A 6457-nucleotide genomic window follows, 5' to 3' on the forward strand; every position below is an offset into this window, starting at 1 on the left:
AACTCACTCTGTAGCCCAGGCTGGCCTCGAACTCAGAAATCCGCCTGCCTCTGCCTCCCAAGTGCTGGGATTAAAGGCGTGCGCCACCACGCCCGGCTTCTTTTTATTTTTATATTATTTTATTTGTTGATGGGATTTTTTGTTTGGAAGAGTGTGTATGTATCCTGTTGTAAATGTGGAGGTTTGGGGAATTGGTTCTCTTGTTTCACCATATGGGGTCTAGGGATCAAATCAGGTCCCCAGGCTTGGCACTTTACCCACTGAGCCAGCTCACTTGCCCTTTTTTACTGACAGGGTCTCACTATATAATCCAAACTGGTCTGGGTACATAGTTTAGAATAGCTTCAAACATGTGATCCTCCTGCCTCAGCCTCCCAAGTGTTACCTTTGTCTCCGTGTGTTTTCACACACCCTACATCTGAGCCCACCAGCAGGTCCTATGACCTCTCTAATCTGCCTATCACTCTCACTGCCCACCAGGGGCCCAAGCCACCAATCTCTTCCTGGACTGGTCCCCCTGATTCCACATCCTGTCCTCATCATCTTCGGGTAACTGTCACTCCAGCTCTCCAAGAATCCCTTTACGGACATCTCAATTAAAAGCCAGTGCTTTCCTTCCCCGTGCAGTGTAGGGTAAAAACCAAAGTCCACGCTACCATAGAGAAGCCTCTCTGGTTTGAATTCCTGCATCTTCCTCCTCCTCCTCCTCACACACTCTATTCAGCTCCCTATCCTTTCTCTTATTCGCCAACCTGTCCACACGTGAACATCCCCAACCTCAGGGCCTTTGCATGTATTCTTCCCCTTCCCCTTTCCCAGAAGACTCTTGGCCTCCCCCACCCCAATTCCCTCTCTCCTCCTCTCCAAATGTTTGCTCAAAATTCCCTTTGCAGCAAAAGCTTCCCCGGCCACCCCATTTAATAATTTATACTTCCCTCATACCCAGAATTCATATGTGCTTCCCCAGTTTTGTCCTCTCTACTTAACATTTATCACTATTTTGCATGCTATAATGTTTTACATTTCTGTTTAGATTCCCAATTGTCCCTCCCAGTGGGACATACTCACTCACTATGAGGACATTGGTGGATAGGCTTTGTTTACTGCCATAGCCCAGCATCTTGAACAGGGCCCGGAACATAGTAGGCATTTAACAAATATTTATTAAGTCAGTGAATGAATGGACCCTTGCCCTAGATCTTTTCCTGATTATCTGTGCCCAAGAAGCCGGTGATCAATAATGGTTGCTAAGCACCTGCCAAAGGTCAGAGTTGCAGATGAAAACTATGTTCCTCTGCGCTCTCCCACGGTGGGTACAGGGACCTGGGAAGGGCGGAGAGCTGTGATAGATATCTCTGACAAGGAAGGAGGATGGGATTCAGTACTAGAAATAAGAGGAAGGATGTCTCCGCCCGTCTGCTCCGAGGCTGAGCCCTGCCTGGCAGGCTGCCTGCTCCCAGAAACAGGAAGTATCCAGAGGGGAAGTGACTGCAGACACAGAGAGGGATGAAATTCCCTGTGCCTGAGACAGAACACTTGAAGCTAGTCACTCTGGAGCCTTCCAAGAGTCCATTCCTGGGGGATGAGTAAAATCCATTCCACGGTGCCTCAGTGACTCATTTTGGACGGCAAGCGATCTGCAGCTTCAAGTCAGGGCAAGCAGGTGCTTCCTCTTCTGGGGTCCCCAGATGGGGTGACTGGATGCTGAACCAGGGAGGTGGGTGGTACCGTTGGCCTGCTTCTGTGCCAGCATCTCCCAGAGTGGAAAGTGTGCCCCTCGAGAGGCAGGTAGGAATTGGTGCTCCGTGGACCATAGCTTCTAGAAACAGCTATGCAAGAAAGTATTCCTGAGATTAAGATCTAAAGATCACTCTTGGCTTCCTTGACTCCAAGCCAGAGGTAAACAACCTACAAAGCCATTACGTCTTTGCAAACCTACCTTCTATTTGTTTAGCTATGTGTCTGGAGACAGAATAAGAACACCCTGATAAAAACAACTTGGGAGAGAAAAGGTCCACTTTAGCTCACGGTTCCAGGCTACCGTCCACCATGGCTGCAGGAGTTTGAAGAAACCAGCCCACAGATCTATAGTCAGAAGAGCATGCCTATACTCAGCTTGCTTCCTCTTCTTATACAGTTCAGGATGCCCTGTCTAGGGAATGGTTCCACCCACAGTGGATCTCCTCACCTCAATTAATATTATCAAGGGACTAGAGAGAGCTCAGCCATTAAGGGCACTTGATGCTCTTGAAGAGGACCCAGCTTTGATTTCTAGCACCCATACAGTGGCTCTCTGCTCCATTTCCAGGGGATCTGCTGTTGTTCTGCCTTGCTTGGCTCTGAACTGTTGACCAAAGGGCTATAAGGTCATAAAACACATACCAGGAAACCTGTGGTGAAAAAATAAGTTGGTCGTTTAAGGACAGCACCGAAAACACAGTGCTCAGGTGGAAACAGGCAGAGACATCAATTCATTTCCAGAAGAACAGAAAACCACCCTGTGTAACCACACTGATCTACCTACAGACAAGCCCTGGGCTTTCTGTTTACGATGAAGCGATGAAGCGCAGTGGGCAGCTCAAAGCCGAGGATGTTATTATGAGCGTTTAAATCATGCTAATAAAAGCTGCAGTTGTTTTTAATCCCTTCCTGCAAACCAAAGCAAGCCATCTTTAAGCCTGCCCTTTGATAAGAGTTTAAAGATAGCAGGAGGTGTCATTCCCACGTGTGGCTTCTAGCTCGCTTATTTACAGAGCAGAGCTCATACGTTAAGAATTTCCAAGGCTTGGGGCTGGAGAGATGGCTCAGCAGTTGAGAGTACTGGCTGCTCTTCCAGAGGACCTAGATTCAATTCCCAGCACCCACATGGCAGCTCACAATTGTCTATAATTCCAGTTCCAGGGAATCTGACACCCTCACACAAACATACACCCAGGCAAAACACCAAAGCATATAAATAAACAAATAAATCATAAATTAAAAAGTGTTGGGGTTTTTTGTTTTGTTTTGTTTGCCTAAGCATTTGGCCTTGAATACCTTTGCAGTGGTCATCGTATCTATCTCTGTGTACCCTGTGTGCTCCCTGTCAGGGAATTAGGGGCCCCTCCTCTGTGGTGGAAGTAGCCCAGAGTGGCGGTAACCATAGAGACCCCTAGGGCCAAAGCAGGCATCTTCCCTTCATGCTCTAGACATGGCTGAGCAAGCCTGTCCTAACCAGGCTAGCGCGTCATAATCAGCACAAACGGATCCATCTTACAGTCCCAGAGCCCAGCTCAATGGGTAGCATGCATGTTTAGCATGCACGTGGCCCTGGGTTCAAATCCCCAACACTGCATAAACTGGCTGTGAGGCCGCACACCTGTGATCCCAGCATTTGGGAGGTAGAGGCAGGAAGGTGAGGAGTTCAAGGCCATGCTCAGTTACATAGTGGGTTTGGAGGTCAGACCCTGTCTCAGGGGAGGAAGGTGAGCACTTTGTGAGACATCCAGGAAACATGGGGGAAGGATGCCTCAACACCTCTAGTTTCTCCTCATGCCTCCCACAACTCACATCTCACCTGGAGATGCAGGCAAAGCAGCCATTCTCCCGTGGAAATTTTCCTGGGACCCAAGGAGGTGGGTCTCAGGTTTGGACACTGTAGGAAAACCCAGGCAATTGGTTCCTCTATGCCCAGAAAAGGGGAGCACAGTCGATCCTGACTGGATTGCTGGGTACCCCACCTTTACAGTTTCACTGTGGTCAGGTTAGAAATTTCTAGAATGTATAGCCTCAGAGACTCCCATTGACTGGCCCTATTTAAGTTTCATGTCCACCCCAGAGGCAACTACCCTGACAGGGGTGGCAACTGGGAGGCAGATGAGACCCATTTATTCAGAAAACAGCTAGCGGAGAACAGCGGATAATCCCCACTCTGCAAGGCCATCCCAAATACCAGAGCAGCCTCAACCTTTCCCAGGTTCCTCTAGATTTCTCAAATGAAGATATTCACAGGCCCTTCTCTGTGGGGTTGGAGGGGAGGTGACTTTTACTCTACCTGAGGCCCAGTAACCTCAGAGGACTCCTATGGAAAGAAGACAGCCACTCAGAGCGGAGCCATGGCTGATGACCCACGCCAGCAGAGACAAAAGCCGCAGAGCTCAGTCCACTGCTCTGGGAGCTGCCATCAAGGGGCCCGAGACACCGCCAACCTGGATCAGGGCATGCATGTGAAGCAACGCACCAGTGACGGCTTCCCATACTTGGCTCTAGAACTCAGACGCTCAGAGCGCATCTGCTCTTGCAGAGCCCATTTCCAAGCACACAGGTCAGGCTGTTCACAATCACCTGTAACTACAGCTCCAGGGGATCCAACATCTATGGTCTCACAGCAAGTGCACTCACAGGCTCATGCCACCGTACCGTGGATTTAAAAAATAGATTTACTTCTGGTTTCTATGTATGGATGATTATCCATACACACATGTCCATGTGCCACCTGCATATGTGCACCTGGTGCTTTGCAAAGTCTTAAGAGGATGTTAAGGGCTCCTGGAACTGAAGTTATAGATGGTTGTGAGCCACCATGTGGGCTGCTGGAAACGGAGCCTGGATCCTCTGCAAGCTCATCTTAACCACTGAGCCATCTCTCTAGCTCCCAAAAGTACATATTTTAAGAAAATAAGAGACTGAGGGGGGCCTGGTGATGTAGCTCAATGGTGCTTAGCATGTGAGAGTTCTGATCCCCAGTTCCTACAAAAGATTTAAACAAGAGCGAACAAATAAAGAAATGGAGGCTGAGGACAAAGCTCCCCTGTGAAATAATTCCGAGCAATGTCCACAAATGTGCTTCCCTCAGCTCAGACCTCGGCACAGCTCCACTGTGGGTGCTGGGTCGTGTCATCCATTCAGAGGACACAACCCAGAAAAGACTGGTTTACTGGTGGGGAAACCTGCCGAACACTACTGTAGCCAGGTCATTCCAAGAGAGACAGACTAACAAGATGGTTCAGTAGGTAAAGGTGTTTGCCCCCAAGCCTGAAGACCTGAGTGAGTCCCATCCCTAGAACCCACATGGTGGAAAGAAAGAACTAACACCCACAAAATGCCTCCCTCTCTCTTCCTCACCCCACCCCCACACACACCTCATCTCTCTCTCTCTCTCTCTCTCTCTCTCTCTCTCTCCCCCTCTCTCTCCCTCTCTCTCCCTCTCTCTCTCCCTCTCGCCCCCATTTTCGCTCCATGTCTCCAGGCTTTGTTGAAGCCCTGCAGGAAGGCAAAGAAGATGGGGTCAGCTCTGTCATGTTCCAATGCTATCTCTGTGCATTCTTGGGACAGTCACTTGAGCTTCATTGACCCTCAGTGTCTCCTCCATCTGTGAGAACACACAAATACAGTGCCACGTCTCAGGCCTCAGTAACAGTGAGTGCTGGAGAAATTTCCTGTGGCCTTTGAGACAGTTGGAGTGAAGGACAGAAGAAAGCAGCAAATTCAAGGGCCTCTCAGACCTTCTTGGTCAACTTGACTTCGTCAGCTTTTTGCAGCCCAGAGGGCACATTCTCTAGAACACGTTCGCAGCAGCGCCTCTAACCACAAACCCCAAGAGGCTCAGCAGCGAGACACTCAGGATGTCTAAGGGTCCTCTCGTCTTCAGAGGCCCAGCCCAGCGCACATAGCATGGGAATTGCATGCATCAAAGGCAGGAAGTCCCTGACAAGTCTGTCCCATAAGCCACCAGACTCTGGTTACCTTCATGTGGCTGAACTAGAGGTCGAGTTCTCAGGGTGGGGCGAGGTGGTCTGGGGCCTTCGCAGCCAGGGTGGAGCCCAAGCCTGAGGAACTAGACCTGAGAATCGAGGCCTGAGCTCCCCACCCCAGGAAGCCTGGCTCCCGGCTGCTCAAAGAGAGGCTGGTAGCTTGGGTCTCTGCTCCCTCCCTCGTGGGATAAGTGGTATTTGAATTCCTGCTTCCTTTCCTGTTTCCCCTCCCCCTTTTTTCTATACATTCCCCAAGAAAATGCTAAGTGTGTACTGCAAATCCTGAGGATAAGATCCAAGAGAAACATTGAGAAGAGTTGGTGGCTTTCCTTGAGGACCCCATTTATCAAGGGTCTGGATAGTCCTGACTAGCTTAGTGGCCCAGGGTGCCAGCTCTCTTATCCTGGAAAAGAGAGAGGGTAAAGGAGGGGGGACTGGGGGGTGCGCACTGAAGGGCTAGCCTGGCAGGTCACAGAAGTCTGACATAGAGATGTCTCTGCAGCCACTGGCCCCAAAGGAGAGAAAAGGTGAGGACGGCTGGAGGCCAAAGAAAGATTTGGGGGAAGAGGAGGGAGAGACAGTGTACCAAGGAACATGGTAGCCTTCCAAAGGCAGCTGGGTATTAAAAACACTTAAAGCCGGGCGTGGTGGCGCACGCCTTTAATCCCAGCACTCGGGAGGCAGAGGCAGGCGGATTTCTGAGTTCGAGGCCAGCCTGGTCTACA

General features: G+C 50.1%; 1 pseudogene; it reads left to right on the forward strand.

Annotated features, from left to right (window-relative positions):
* Positions 1-4094: 4094 nt before the first annotated feature.
* Positions 4095-6457, forward strand: part of LOC110304574 — a 12264-nt pseudogene continuing 9901 nt past the window's right edge.

This window comes from Mus caroli, chromosome 11, assembly GCF_900094665.2.
Source record: "Mus caroli chromosome 11, CAROLI_EIJ_v1.1, whole genome shotgun sequence".
Lineage (NCBI taxonomy): Eukaryota > Metazoa > Chordata > Mammalia > Rodentia > Muridae > Mus > Mus caroli.